This window comes from Bos grunniens, chromosome 11 (assembly GCF_055505025.1).
Source record: "Bos grunniens cultivar Pamir isolate PY7600 chromosome 11, Bosgru_T2T1.0, whole genome shotgun sequence".
NCBI lineage: Eukaryota > Metazoa > Chordata > Mammalia > Artiodactyla > Bovidae > Bos > Bos grunniens.
Genome location: NC_141175.1, coordinates 87,592,551 through 87,608,751, shown reverse-complemented (window position 1 = coordinate 87,608,751; position 16,201 = coordinate 87,592,551). Strand labels below are relative to the sequence as shown.

The window sequence follows — 16,201 nt, the reverse complement described above, 5'->3', positions numbered from 1 at the left end:
GCTTTAGACCACAGTGTGAGAACTTGGAGGCGTAAAGGCCAGAGGAACTTACAGCAGGAATCTTGGCCTGAAATAGATTTTAGGGAGTTTTGCATAAAGGTATTTACTTTTGGAAGATAATATTAGTTCACTTATTTCCTATGGAAACTGGAAAATAAACACCCACTTAAAATAAACACATGCACATACTTAATTTCTTTGTCTACCCTTTCCTCAACTAGTGAGTAAGGAAAGTGTGTGTGTGTGTGTGTGTGTGTGTTTGTAATACATTTTTGTTTGTTTCAACTTCTTTCATGGTGGCTGCCAAGCAGACATGGATGGATGGATTTTGATCAGGATAAAGGCAGTTTGCCCATTACCTGCCATGCTGGGACTTATGCCTACCAGCGGGTAGGCCTCCCTGAAGTTCAGCTTGTCTGTCAACATGCCGATGCAGCGAGATGGATGTGTTTTGAGGTGGAATTATTTTTCAAAGTCTGTTTGAGCCAGTTCCTGGTCTAACGCCAGGTCTTACATAATAACGTATATCACGAACCTTCACTGAGAGGGAAAACAACAGGCCCGTGTTTCTGAAAGGTGCTTCAGCTTAGGCCAATCCTGCTTGCCCATTTACTCTGAGTAAAATTCTTTTTCCAGAAACCTCCAAGGGAGTCCAGGGTGCAGAAAAGAGAAATGTGTTTGCTTGTGGGTTTAGCAGTTTATCTGTCACCACTCCTATGAAAGAGCCAGGCTGTCTCACTGGTGATTAATTCAGTGCCACTCTTCTTGCAGAGCTGGGCGCCACTCACTGCGTGTGTTTTGGCAGTCTCTGATGTCAAAGGTGTGCTGATTTCTACATTGGAGCAGTGGGTCTGAAGAGAGTGGAATAGTTCTAGAGTTATTAAAAAGAAGGATGACACAACACCCCCTCCTTTCATTGATTCTGAGCACTGTGTCAAGTGTGGTGTTGCTTGGGTGTTGTACTGGTTACTTATTCTGCACCTCAGATTATGCCTCAGTTTCAGCCGGTCAGAATTTGGGAAGGGCTATGATGGGTGGTTCTGGCATCATCCATCTCAAGGGATGGTAGTTAAGTGATGACTAGAGCTGGAACAGCAGGTGCCTGTAGGAGCTAGGGTTTGCCTGGGCATCTTTCTCTCTCCAGGTGGTCTCAAAGCGTCTCTATGTGGTCTCTCCTTGGGATAACTTGGGCCTCCTCACAGCATGGTGGTTCAGAGAGCTGGCATGTTACATGGTAAACCAGGCTTCTAAGACTAGTGCTCCAGTGAGTCAGGGGGAAGTTATGTCACCCTTTCTAACTTAGCTTTGGAAGGCATGCAGAGTCACTTCTGCTGCATTTCTGTTGGTTCTAAGCAAACCCAAATGTACTTAAGGGGAGGCAACACAGATGCTACTTAAAAAAAAAAAAAAACTTTTTGTTTTGTATTAGAGTATAGCTGATTAACCATGCTGTGATAGTTTTAGGTACACAGCAGAGCAACTCGGCCATACATATACATGTATCCATTCTCCCCCAAATTCCCCTTCAAGCCAGACTGCCACATAACTTTGAGCTGAGTTCCCTGTGCTATAAGTAGGTCCCTGTTGGTTATCCATTTTAAATATAGCAGTGTGCACCTGTCAGTCTCAAACTCCATAACTATCCCTTCCCCCTTGCAGACCCCAGTTTTTGATGGGAGAAAGACCAAGGTCATAATGTAGTATGATCTGTGGGATGCTGCTGTGTTTGGAAAGTACAATTTGTCGTAGGTGCAACACTGCTCAAGACAAAAGAATCATAAGGACAGTCCAACTGGAAACAGGTCCCTATGATCCAAAGTCTCATATACCCTTTTGAATGGTAAAATAGACAGTGGTCATTCTATGAAATCTTATCTTTTTGTATATAAAATAAGTTATATTGAGATATCCTTTGTATTCAGTAAAATGCACACATTTAAAGTGTACAGTTCAATAAATTTTGATTGATGTATGCAATTGTGACAACCACTCCAATCAAGATACAGAATACTTTTTATTACTCTCCAAGTTCTTTGTTCCTGTGCCATAAATCCCTGTCAGTCTTGGCTCCTGGCAACCATTGATCTGCTTTCTGTTGCTATTGATTAGTTTTGCCTGTTCTAGATTATCAAGGAATCTTACACTGTGTACCTTTTGTTGGCATTTTGTTGTTGTTGTTGTTGGCATTTTTTGAGATTCATCTATTTTGTTGTGTATATCAACATTATTGTTGAGCAGAATTCCATTGTATGTATATTCTGCAGTTTGTTTATCCATTTTCCAGTTTGTAGACATTCTGATTGTTTATCGTTTTTAGCTATTATAAGTGCAGTTGTTTTAATGATTCATGTTCAAATTTTTGTGGAGTCATACATTTTCATTTCTCTCGGATCAATACCCAGCAGTGGGATTTCTGGATCATATAGCAAGTTCATATGTTGAGCTTTATAACTGATATTCTATTTTCCGAAGTGGTTGTTCCATTTTGCAGGCCCAGCAATGATATCTGAGAGTTCTAGTAGCCTCAAATTCTCACCAAACTTGATGGTGTCAGTCTTTATTTTTAGATAATTCAGTGGTGTGTATAGGTTTAAATATACATTTTCCTGATGATAAAAGATGTTGAGCATTATTTCATGCATTTATTGGACACCTGTATATCTTCTTTTGTGAAGTGTCTGTTGTTAAAATCTTCTTAATATTTTTTTGTCTTCTTCCTGCCAAATTGTAAGAGTTATTTAAATTTTCTTGACATGAGACCTTTATTATGTATGGGCTTCCCTGATAGCTCAGTTGGTAAGGAATCCACCTGCAACACAGGAGACCGTAGTTCAATTTCTGGGTTGGGAAGCTCCTCTAGAGAAGGGATGGGCTGCCCACCTCAGTATTCCTGGGCTTCCCTGTGGCTCAGCTGGTAAATAATGCATCTGCAATGTGGGAGACCTGGGTTCGATCCCTGGGTTGGGAAGATCCCCTGGAGAACGGAAAGGCTACCCCCACCAGTATTCTGGCCTGGAGAATTCCATGAACAATACAGTCTGTGAGTCAGACTCATGGACCGCAAAGAGACATGACTGAGTGACTTTCACTTTCACTTTCATTAAGTATGTGTGTGATGAATATTTTCTACCCATCTGTGGATTGTCTTTATTCTTTAATGATATCTTTGGACTAGGAGTTTTACATTTTAAATTTAAGTTTAGGCTCGCTCGCAGGTCCCCGCAGAGGCCCTCGCGCGGCAGTGAGGTGGCGCCGAGGCCGAGGAGAGGGCGAGGAGGCGACCGCGCTTTTTTTAAAAAAAAAAATAAATAAATAAATTTAAGTTTAATTTATAATTTCATCTTTTATGTTTTGTACTTATTTGCTCTATCTAAAAATATTTTACCTATCCCATGGTCACAAAGATTTCCTCTCATGTATTTTTCTAGATCAATTTCAAGTTAATTTTTTGTGTATGATGTGAGGTAAGGGCCAAGGTTTATTTTTATGTTTTAAATGTGGTATCTGAGTTTTCTAGAACTATTCTAGAAACATTATCTTTTACTAATTGAATTACCTTTGCACTTCTGTTGAAAATCAGCAATGTCTGGTTCTATTTTTGAATTGTCTATTCTGTTCCATTTCTTTATATACCTATGTAAATGCCATACTGTCTCCATTTCTATAGCTTTACAGACAGTCTCAAATTCAAATAGTTTAAGTTTTCCAAGTTTGTGATTCCCTTTCAAAATTTCTTTGACTATTCTAGGTCCTTTATATTATATTATTGTTTTAAAAATAGCCTGTTAATTTCTTTAAAAAGCTTCCTAGGATTTGATTGGAATTACATTGGACATATAGATCAATTCAGGGGAAGCTGACCTATGTTTAATACTTTTTGAATAACTGAAATCTTGGCAAGCATGTTTTCTGATCACAATGGAAATAAATTATAGATAAATAAAATAAAAATATGACTTGAGGATTCCCACATTTTTTGAAATTTTGTAAAACATTCATATAAGCCATGGGTCAAAGAAGAAATCACAAGGGAAATTTGAAAATATTTACATTGAATGATGAGACATACACACACAATATATAAAACTGTATAGAAGTGTTTAAAGGGATACAGCTCTATATGCTTACATGAGACAGAATAAGCTTTAAAACCAATAATTTAAGTTTCCTACTCAAGAAGCTAAATTAAGCCCTAACTAAATAGAAGAAAGGAAAAATAAGGAGCAGAAATCAATGAAATAGAAAACAGAAAAGCAATAGAGAAGTCCCCCTCACTCCCAATTCTATCACTCAGTCTGGGGGAGTTCAGTTGTCAACATTGTTAAGAGGCCCAGGTGGTGAAGAACTGAAGGTATACTTCCAGATGACTGAAGCCCTAGTCAATGTCTTTACTAAAACCTCATACTGTGATCTGAGACAAAACTACCAGCTAAGCTACTCCCAGATTCCTAACCCACAGTGACTGAGATAATAAATATTTGTTCTTTTAAGATGCTTTTAAAAATAGAGAACATTAATAAAATCAGTGCTGTCTTTTTTGGAACACCTACCTAGACTGATCAAGAAACACAGAGAAAAGATTCAAATTATCAACCTGAGGAATTATATGACATCAGTATGTATCTCACAGAAATTAAAAAGATAAAAGAATATTATACACTGTTGCATATTACTTGATAACAAAAAAATTGAAAAACCTAGGTGAAATAGACAAATATTTTGAAAGGCATAAATGACAAAAACTGGCATAGAAAGAAATTGAAAATCTGAATACCCCTAATTCTTTTAACAACATTAAATCTGAAACTTAAAAACTTTCTCCAAAGAAATTTCCAGGCCTGGGTGGCTTCAGTGGTAAATTCTGCTGCTGCTGCTGCTGCTGCTAAGTCGCTTCAGTTGTGTTCGACTCTGTGGGACCCCATAGACGGCAGCCCACCAGGCTCCCCTGTCCCTGGGATTCTCCAGGCAAGAACACTGGAGTGGGTTGCCATTTCCTTCTCCAGTGCATGAAAAATGAAAAGTGAAAGTGAAAGTGAAGTCGCTCAGTCGTGTCCAACTCTCAGCAACCCCATGGACTGCAGCCTACCAGGCTCCTCCATCCATGGGATTTTCCAGGCAAGAGTACTGGAGTGGGGTGCCATTGCTTTCTCCGTCAATGGAAAATTCTAGCGTATGTTTAAAGAAGAAATAATATCAAACTTATTCAGAAAACAGAGCAAGAGAGAAGTATTACCCTAATACTAAAATCAGAGCAAGATAATATATACCGATCAGTCAGTCAGTCAGTTCAGTTGTTCAGTGGTGTCTGACTCTTTGTAGCCCCATGGACTGCAGTACGCCAGGCTTCCCTGTCCATCACCAACTCCTGTAGCTTGCTCAAACTCATGTCCATTGAGTCGGTGATGCCATCCAACCATCTCACCCTCTGTCGTCCCCTTCTCCTTCAATCTTTCTCAGCATCAAGGTCTTTTACAATGAGTCAGTCATTTGCATCAGGTGACCAAAATGAATATTCAGGACTGATTTATACCAACAGCCTTTATTAACACATTTACAATAAACATTAATAAAACACTACAAAATAGAGTTCAGTTTAGTTCAGTTCAGTCCCTCAGTCGCGTCTGACTCTTCACGACTCCATGAATCGTAGCATGCCACGCCTCCCTGTCCATCACCAACTCCCGGAGTTCACTCAGACTCACGTCCATCGAGTCAGTGATGCCATCCAGCCATCTCATCCTCTGTCGTCCCCTTCTCCTCCTGCCCCCAATCCCTCCCAGCATCAGAGTCTCTTCCAATGAGTCAACTCTTCGCATGAGGTGGCCAAAGTACTGGAATCTCAGCTTCAGCATCATTCCCTCCAAAGAAATCCCAGGGCTGATCTCCTTCAGAATGGACTGGTTGGATCTCCTTGCAGTCCAAGGGACTCTCAAGAGTCTTCTCCAACACCACAGTTCAAAAGCATCAATTCTTTGGCCCTCAGCCTTCTTCACAGTCCAACTCTCACTTCCATACATGACCACAGGAAAAACCATAGCCTTGACTAGACGGACCTTTGTTGGCAAAGTAATGTCTCTGCTTTTCAATATGCTATCTAGGTTGGCCATAACTTTCCTTCCAAGGAGTAAGCGTCTTTTAATTTCATGGCTGCAATCACCATCTGCAGTGATTTTGGAGCCCCCCAAAATAAAGTCTGACATTGTTTCCACTGTTTCCCCATCTATTTCCCATGAAGCGATGGGACCGGATGCCATGATCTTCGTTTTCTGAATGTTGAGCTTTAAGCCAACTTTTTCACTCTCCACTTTCACTTTCATCAAGAGGCTTTTTAGTTCCTCTTCACTTTCTGCCATAAGGGTGGTGTCATCTGCATATCTGAGGTTATTGATATTTCTCCTGGCAATCTTGATTCCAGCTTGTGTTTCTTCCAGTCCAGTGTTTCTCATGATGTATTCTGCATATAAGTTAAATAAGCAGGGTGATAATATACAGCCTTCACGTACTCCTTTTTCTATTTGGAACCAGTCTGTTGTTCCATGTCCAGTTCTAACTGTTGCTTCCTGACCTGCATACAGGTTTCTCAAGAGGCAGGTCAGGTTGTCTGGTATTCCCATCTCTTTCAGAATTTTCCACAGTTTATTGTGATCCACACAGTCAAAGGCTTTGGCATAGTCAATAAAGCAGAAATAGATGTTTTTCTGGCAGTATATAAAAAGATAATACAATCTGACCAAATGAGAATTATCTCAGGAAAGCAAGTTGGTTGCCCTTAGAAAGCAATGAATGGAATACATTGTATCAAATAAAATCAAGGAGAAAAACTCTATGACCATCCTGATAAATGCAGAAAAAGTATTGGAGAAATTCAGTAACCATGCACATATATTTGTTAAGTTCCTTGGCAAACTAGGCGTAGAGGGAAAGTCCTCAATCCAATTAAATGGCATCTACAGAAAATGATGAATGTTTACCCCCTAATACTGGGGATAAGGAAAGGATATACATTCTCATCACTTCCATTCAGTATTGTAATGGAGATCTTTGCCAGCTCAATAAAGCAATAAAAAGATAGTGAAGGCACACAGATTGGAAAGGAAAAAGTAAAGCTTTATTTGCAGATGACATTGAAAATATTGAACATATTGAAAATTTTGAAGAATCAACGATAAAAACTATTATAATAGGTGAATATATCAAGGTTGCAAGATGCAAATTAATATTAAAAATTTTTTTTCTATTCTGTATACTAGCCCAATGAACAATTGCAAAATAAAACCTGAAAACAATGTAATTCACAGTAGTATCAAAAAACATAAATTACCCATAAATTTAAGAAAAATGTCTAAGACCTCTAAAATAAAAACTACTTTCCTATTACTGGACAAAATTTGAAAGCCCTAAATGAGTAGACATCTATGTTCATGGGTCAAAAGACTCAATTTTGTAAATAGATCCAATTTCTTTGAATTATCTATAGATTCAGATTTTAAAACGAATCTATAGATCCAAGATCTTAGGAAGCTTTTAAAAAGAGATTGGTGGATATTTTAAAAACTTACAATGCTACAAAGCAAATGACCTAGAATAGATGCTGAAATCTAGAAATAGAAGCTAAAACTATAAAACTTCTATGTGTATTATAGATCTCTCAATTCATTGTTATCATTTTTGTTTTGAACCATATGTTAACTTTTTTAGAATTTTTAAAATGTAAAAATCTGTTTTGTATTTAATTGTATCCTCAGCATTTCTGGAATTCTTTGTTCCTTTTGCAAATCTGAATTTCCTCCTGTTATCATTTTCCTTCAACCTGAAAAACTCCCTTTCATATTTATTGTAATTTGTATCTCTTGATCATAAATTCTCTCAACCTGCATTGAAAATGCTTTCATTTTATTTTTATTTTGAAAAATATTTTTGATGGATATAGAATCCTAGATTTACTTTTTACCCGTCCTTTCAGTTCTTTAAAAAATGTCATTCAGTTGGCCATTTTGTTTCTGATATGAAGTCAGTGATTTTCTTATTTTTGTTCTTCTATATTAAATGTGTGTTTTTTCCCTCTGGCTACTTTTAAAGTTTTCTCTCTATTTCCAGCTTTCAACAATTTAAATGTGATGTACCTGAATGTGTTTTTCTTTGTGTTTATACTCTGAAAGCTGTATTGTGATCTAAAGGTTTATATTTTTCATTAAATTTTGAAACATTTTGGCCATTATTTCATAATTTCTATTTTTATGTCTCCAAATTCACTGATCTTTTCTAGTGTAATCTGCTATTAATCTCATTCAATAAATTTTTATTTCAGATAATGTATTTTTCAGCTGCAAAAATTCCACTTGATTCTCTTTTATATCTTCAATTTCTTTCTTTTGTTTGTATTTTCTTTGAAATCTTTGAACATATGTAGAATATCACTTTAAAAACTTTTGTGAATTCCATCACCTCTGTAATTACTATGTGTGTTTCTGCTGACTTACTCCCCCCACCATCCCTGTCATTCCCCAGCCCCGCTCTGACTACAGGTCCCATTTTCCTACTTCTTAGCAGGGCTAATACTTTTTTAAGAGAATTTTTTATTGGAGTGTTTTTGATTTACAATGTTGTGTAGGGCTAATAATTTTTGACAGGACACTGGACATTGTGATTGTCATGTTGTTAAGTGGATTTTGGTTTCTTCTTAAAAAAGTGTTGAATTTTTTTGGCCAGAGAATTAAGTTCTTTTAGATCATCTTGATTCTTTTGAGGTTTGTTTTTTTAGTGAAGGTCTGCAGTGGCTTCACCCTAATGTAATTTAGCCCTAATACTTCTGAGTCTCTTCTAACTGGCCTGCTTGTTCAGTGAGATTTCTCCACCACAACTGGTTAGAACTTGGATGCCTCCCAGCCCTGTATGAGTTCTGGGAATTGTTCAGCATACAGCAACTCATTCGTTGTTCTTTCACTGGCAGTTATTCTTCGCCTGGTTTTGTGGTGTCTTAACGACACTTCACACAGAAATGGATATTTTGTCAAAGACTCAAGGGGCCACCTATGCAGACTTCTAGAGTTCTTTCTCTGTGTATGTCTCTCTCCTCCCTGGTATTTTGACCTCCAAACTCTAATATTGTCTCCTTAATTCATTGAGACCCTGAGCTTTGCTTTTATATACTCTAGTCTCCAGGTAGAAACCAGGGTTATTTTTAAGGATTTATTTAATTTGTTTCCTTCCTTTCTCAAATCAAGTCCTGGGTGGTCTGCAGCCCATGTTTGAAAAGAATTGTTTCATATATTTTGTCCTTTAAAAGAATGGCTTACATTGGGAAGGCGAGTACCAGTTACTATATCATGTACTAGAAGTATTTTATATTGGGAAGGCAAGTATCGGTTACTATATCATGTACTAGAAATATAAAATTGAATCTGAAGATAATGGAATAATCCTTTTCCATTAGTCTTTGTAGGCATATACAGTTTTATTTGAAGACTGGTTAACTGAAAAAAAATCCTCTTAGCTTAATTTTTAGAAATTTAGAATTTCTAATAAGAAAAACTAGACTCTTAGAGATGAATTAATTTCATATGTCCTTTGCCCACTGAACAGGACACCAAAATGGTTTGGAGGAAACTTGGCTTTATTTTCTCTGAACAAATATCAAAATATCCTTCATTTTCTCACCCACTCTGTTCTTGTCTACAGCATATAAATTCAAAACAGATGGGGGAGAGACACATCAGATCAGAGGCGCTGTACTGCTCTGGACACCAATTACAGTACACAAAATGTGTCACATGCCTTTTCACAGAGCTACTAGTGTGTGGTATGTAGAAAGGTCTCTTATTGCTATCTTGGCTTTGCATTGTGGTTTTATGTTTTAAGCTATGACTTAGGAAATGCCACAGTACCTGGCTGACAAAGCAGTTGACATAAAGGCGCTAACCGTGTACTGGCAGATGGCCTGGTCTGCTAGCTGGCTTCTGAGAAATGATAAACATACAGGCCTCACAGACAGATCATCACTATCTCCAGCCTCTAAAAGTTCTGGAATCAGAGTCTATAGCAAGCTCATTACGCTCTGTTTTCACTGGAAATGGACCAAAGAAAGGGCCAGAGGCTCTTTCTGTGTCTGATATCCATCACACAATGCAACATTGTCAAGCTGTTGGGTTCTTTAGCTGGGTGGGCCTAGAAAGTTAAATGTACATACATATACCTATTTACTTAAATATAGATGCACTATAGGTGTGTAAATTATATTTACAATGTTCGTATATAGATGAAACTAATGAAAGCTAGTTTCTCAATTCCCTCATTTGTAATATAGGGATATTAATTTCCATTGTAAAGGGTAGAAGCGTGTGATGAATTAATACATGTAAATAACTTAGTGCCTGGTACATAATGCCTCAGCTTAATATGTTTTTTTACACAGTAATATTATATATTATAGATACAATAATTTTGCTTTTTGAATATCCCAGGACTTATTCCATAGGGTATGCTATGAACCTGTCCCTCCCCTCTGGCCTTGTTTTATCTTTTTTGTGGTATTTATATGTATAGTCTGGACTTCCCTAGTGGCTCAGAAGGTGAAGAATCTGGCTGTAATGCAGGAGACCTGGGTTTGATCCCTGGGTCAGGAAGATCCTCTGCAGAAGGAAATGGCTACTCACTCCAGTATTCTTGCCTGGAGAATCCCATGGATAGATGAGCCTGGTGGGCTACATCCATGGGGTTGCAGAGTCGGACGTGACTGAGTGACTAACACCCATAACACACATATGTATATTATATTTAGCAAATATTTTAGGAAACACATTTTGATGGTTGAGGTAACAGATCTGAGTATTAATATCTACCTGCTGAAACCAAGAAGAGAACCAAGGTGAGAAAATTCAAGTTAGGGGACTTCCTTGGTGTTCCAATGGCTAAGACTCTGCATTCCCAGTGCAGGAGGTCCGGGTTTGATTCCTGGTCAGGGAACTAGATCCCATAAGCCGCAACTAAAACCCTGGGGCAGTCAAATAAATAAATAAATATTTTTAAAAAGGAAGAAAATTCAAGTTAAATTGTGGTCATTCATAGGTGTCATATGGATAAGACTTGTAGGCCCAGTTCTTCTGTCTGAAATGTGGATCTCGGTGTGACAGAGAGGAATGGGATTGTAAAATGTTGAACAGGAAAGGTATAAAAAGTTGAAAGTCATCACAGAAGCCACCCAGTTCATTTTAAACAGAAAGAACTGAGAAACTTACTGCTATCGGTGGCGATCATTTATTTATTGACTCTGAGGCCCAAACCCACAACCTTATACTCTGTCCTGTGAGGCTGAAGTTAGAATTCTGCCAAACACATATCCAGACTCTCTTGCCAGCTGACTTCCTGTGCATCCTGTTAATTTTTATCGTAAGACTGAAAGGGAGGGCAGAGGAATAAAGGTTTCTTTCTTGTTTTTATTTAGTCTTGTCAGTGTTGACTTGACTTTGGATGTTTACTATTGCCTTTGGTTTCTTCTAGTTTTGGCAGAACCAGCTGTATCTCACCTGCTCAGAGATACAGTTGGTAGCCAGATGTTGCCCCTTTCCTAGGACCATGGACATCCTTCTCTGAGATTTTCAGGTTTTTATCATCAGCCGGAAAATATTGTCTCCTCAGAGGGCTAAGCCCTAGCCAGCTTAACAAGTATTCCTCTTCTGAGTTTCTAGGTTTTGATAATCCCAACCACTTCCTTTTTTTTTCTTCACCTAATCACAAGGAAATCAGTCCTGAATATTCATTGGAAGGATTGATGCTGAAGCTGAAACTCCAATACTTTGGCCACCTGATGCAAAGAACCAACTCATTGGAAAAGATCCTGATGCTGGGAAAGATTGAAGGCTGGAGGAGAAGGGGATGACAGAGGATGGGATGGTTGGATGGCTTCATCAACTCAATGGACATGAGTTTGAGCAAGCTCTGGGAGTTGGTGATGGACAGGGAGGCCTGGCATTTGTGGGGTCACAAAGAGTCGGACACGACTGAACGACTGAACTGAACTGAATCAGTTCAGCATTGTAGATTCTTCCTTTCGTTATCATCTTTAGGTTATCTTTAGTTTTTTCTTTTTTCTTTCATTCCTCCAATGCCTGTGAAACCAATTCCCTATATTAAGCCCTTTCTGTTTAAATATTTGGTGTAATTTCCCTTACTTCCCCCATCCCCCTTTCTTCTTTCTTTCCTTCCTTCGATGAAGAGAATGTTTCTAATAAGAAAGGTCCTATCAAACAGAACAAATGATGGAATTCTTGTATTGAATTCTTGGCCTTGAACACAGCACTAAGTTCCTTTCCAAGGAAAAACATAGTTGGCCCTTGAATAGCATGAGTTTGAACTTTGAACTACATGGTTCCACTTATACGTGGATTTTTTTCAATAGTAAGTGCTACAGTACTACACGGTTCCTGGTTGGTTGAATCTGTGGATGCGGTACTGCAGATTATGAAGGAACCTTGGGTGTGGTGGTAGCGGTGGTTTAGTTGCCAAGTCGTGTCCAATTCTTGTGACCCCCATGGACTGTAGCCTGCCAGGCTTTTTTGTCCACGGGATTTCCCAGGCAAGAATATTGGAGTGGGTTGTCATTTCCTTTTCCAGGGGATCTTCCTGACCCAGGGATTGAATCCATATCTCCTGTGTCTCCTGCATTGGAAGGCAGATTCTTTACCACTGAGCCACCTAATTTTCAAATATCACTGAAAGCCAAATGCAAAATGTAATTGTGTGTGTTGCAAAATTACAATGCAAATCACAGACTTGCCACATTTCTTACATGAAAATTAGGAACTTGATTGGGAAGGAGTGGGACTATGAGATTTGGAATGAGAACAATCTGGATGGACTCAGAAAAAGTTGAAATTTCTGAATTCCTCTCAAATGTCCCTGAAACTTCCTTTCTGGCAAAATGAGCTCCTCCTCCCAAGTCTGAGATGGTCTCTCCCTTCCCTGAAAACTCTATTTAATCTCAACTGACCCTGTTGTCCCGTGAGAATATTTTATTCTGCCAGTTCCATCCAGCCTCAGTTTTCATGGCCCCTAGGGGCATCCGGTCCCATCACTTCATGGGAAATAGATGGGGAAACAGTGGAAACAGTGTCAGACTTTCTTTTTTTGGGCTCCAAAATCACTGCAGATGGTGACTGCAGCCATGAAATTAAAAGACCCTTACTCCTTGGAAGGAAAGTTATGACCAACCTAGATAGCATATTGAAAAGCAGAGACATGACTTTGCCAACAAAAGTTCGTCTAGTCAAGGCTATGGATTTTCCCTGTGGTCATGTATGGATGTGAGAGTTGGACTGTGAAGAAGGCTGAGCGCCAAAGAATTGATGCTTTTGAACTCTGGTGTTGGAGAAGACTCTTGAGAGTCCCTTGGACTGCAAGGAGATCCAACCAGTCCATTCTGAAGGAGATCAGCCCTGGGATTTCTTTGGAAGGAATGATGCTAAAGCTGAAACTCCAGTCCTTTGGCCACCTCATGGGAAGAGTTGACTCATTGGAAAAGACTCTGATGCTGGGAGGAATTGGGGGCAGGAGGAGAAGGGAACGACAGAGGATGAGATGGCTGGATGGCATCACTGACTCGATGAACATGAGTCTGAGTGAACTCTGGGAGTTGGTGATGGACAGGGAGGCCTGGCGTGCTGTGATTCATGGGGTCGCAAAGAGTCGGACACGACTGAGCGAATGATCTGATCTGATCTGATCTGAGGTGCGTAGCTAATCAGATCCCACCATGTACGGGAGTACAGATATAAGTCTGACCTGTGAAGAGAGAGTATATATTCTAAAAGAATAGCATGATTTAGTTAATTTTTATCATGTGAAACCTGGGGAGTATGGAGCATGTGTGGGAATAAATTCCAAGTGTCTCAGTCTGAGGAGAATGGAATATAATGTGATGTCAGGCTGAATTTGTTGGTATTGGTGCATTCACCAGAGCTTCTGGATTTAGTGTGTTAGCTTAACGAGCTTGAGGTAGTTCTGAAAGTGTGCTTGCTTGGTCGTCTGAAACTTGGATTAAGTAGTGACCTACATTCTGATATGTCAGAACTTCTGTGATGTAATGTAGAATGGGGTCAACAAATTAAGGTCCATGAATCAAATCTGCAAGCTAAGAATGGTTTTTACACTATCAGTTCAGTTCAGTCACTCAGTTGTGTCTGACTCTTTGCAACCCCATGGACTGCAGCACACCAGGCTTCCCTGTCCATCACCAGCTCCTGGAACTTGCTCAAACTCATGTTCATCGAGTCAGTGAGTGTTTTAAAAAGAAGGAGAAGAGGAGAAGGAGGAAGAAGAAGGGGAGGAGGAGGATCACATGCAGGCTGCAAAACCTAAAATATATGCCATCTGGACTTCTATAGGAAAAGTTGAGAACCTCTGACGTAGAGAAAGGAATCAAAGGTTTAAGGTGGTGGGTGATAAAGTAGCCTTACCATGTCCAAACTCTCATTTTCTCTATGTTATTGAGGTGTGTTTACAGCCATGGCTTATGCGGACTCAGGCTGAACATAACCGGGAAGAAGTTGATTGCTCTTACTCCTCAGTGTTAGCAGTGAAAGAAGAATAATTGCGTAAAAGACTTCTCTGTGCCCATACCTCTGTCCTCTGGTGCCCCTTGGAAGATGCGGGCATGGGATGTTAAAAACTGGTGAGCTGTTGAATAGGGACTGGTTATCTTTTTCTTCTTTTAGTAAATGTGGTTTCTTGAAGGGTGAAGGGAAGAGAAGGTTTCAATATTTCTGGGACCCATGTTTTTAAAGCACCTTACTCAGCCTGAGGTAAAGTTTCCTGAGCTAGAGTCGTTTCACATAACTCCACATACCTTCTTAATCAATACTGGGGCTGACAAAGTGATTGCTGATTGGGTGATTCATTTCCGTGGTTACCACAAATCCTTTTGGGGAGAAATTCTGTTCCTTTTCCAGCTTATCTTTTCCAACTCACACACTTTTTAAAAAGCAGTGTTTGTAGTTCCTGCCACTCCAGTGTCAACGAGAGAATTTACTTTATAATGTGTATGAACTGGCAGCTTCTTGGAAAAAAAAGAAAAAGCCCTGTTGTCAGAATGAAGTCATCTGTTTGGAGAGCAGAGCCTCAAGTATCCTTGAGGGGCGGGAACCTGGTGCCCTCACGAGCTTAGCCCTTTGGCACACAGAGCCATTGTCAAAACCTGTTTCCGGAGCAACTGAATTCTCCCCTGAAATTACTTGGCAGCTCCTTTCCCTGAGGGTCTGGAGTAAGTCCTTTCAAGGGCCTTATTTTAAGGCAGCTTGTCCCTGATGGAAACCAAGATCACTGCCAGCTAAAGAATTCAGCAATACTCTAAAGTGGGCTCACCTAATAAATTTTTATAGTCTACAGGCCAAGGTGTGCGTGTTTGGGGGCTGGGCTCTATTTGATGTCCCCATCAACTCTGAAGCATGTAGACGGTCAAAACAGCATCTGGCTTTTTGGGGTTATTTTCAGACTAATATCATATCTGGATACATAGTGCTGAGAAGGCAGATTTTGAGGGTATTCCTCCAAATTGAGTTTGGAGTAGATAAAAAAACTGTGTTTTCTGGCTGTGGCACGTTAGAGTCTGGGAAAGAGAGGACTAGACCTTCTTTTGACTTTTTATATCTTTACTTTTTTGAAAGTCTTAAAAAAAAACCCTTCATTTAAAAATGGATGTCCAGGCTGAATTACCAGGTCAAAACTAACAAAGGTGGAATTTAATATAAGTATAAAAATCCTGTGAGTAGGTTAAAAATCAGTTTCCTAAATAACTACCAGGTGGGGAAATTCTTTCTTTTACCATCACAGGGAATCTTTGTCTATTAAGGGAAGTGAACTTGTACCACTTTGTCTACCAGCCCCCCAGAAAAGCTTCTCTTGGGCCGTGTGCAAACAAAGAATAATTTAAAACTCATTTAAAAAGAAAGATTAAACAGAATCCTTCATTGTTGAATGGTATCCATTAATTAAGAGCAAAAGCGTAAGAACATTTTAACTATACAGCTGAACTAACAAAATCTGATATTTAGGCTATTAAAACCAAAAATCCAGGTCAATCATTGAAAATAAAATTGGACACATAGAAAGTAAAAACATAAGTAAGAAAATGCAAGTGGCTACACAGAGTAAAGAAGGCATTGGGTTCCCTGGATTATCTTTCTAGAGCTAAGTATGTTGAATAAACATA

The 16,201-nt window shown here is 39.1% G+C and overlaps 1 long non-coding RNA gene across 2 annotated transcripts in view; it reads left to right on the top strand.

Annotated features, from left to right (window-relative positions):
* LOC147363499 (uncharacterized) overlaps positions 1-16,201 on the top strand; it is a 78,056-nt gene that overhangs the window by 60,104 nt on the left and 1,751 nt on the right. The window contains exon 3 of one of the 2 annotated variants that reach the window (XR_015137224.1): positions 9,679-9,799. The exons of the other annotated variant lie outside the window; for it this stretch is intronic. This is a non-coding gene — a long non-coding RNA (uncharacterized LOC147363499). The remainder of the gene's footprint in view (positions 1-9,678; positions 9,800-16,201) is intronic. 2 annotated transcript variants of the gene reach the window in all.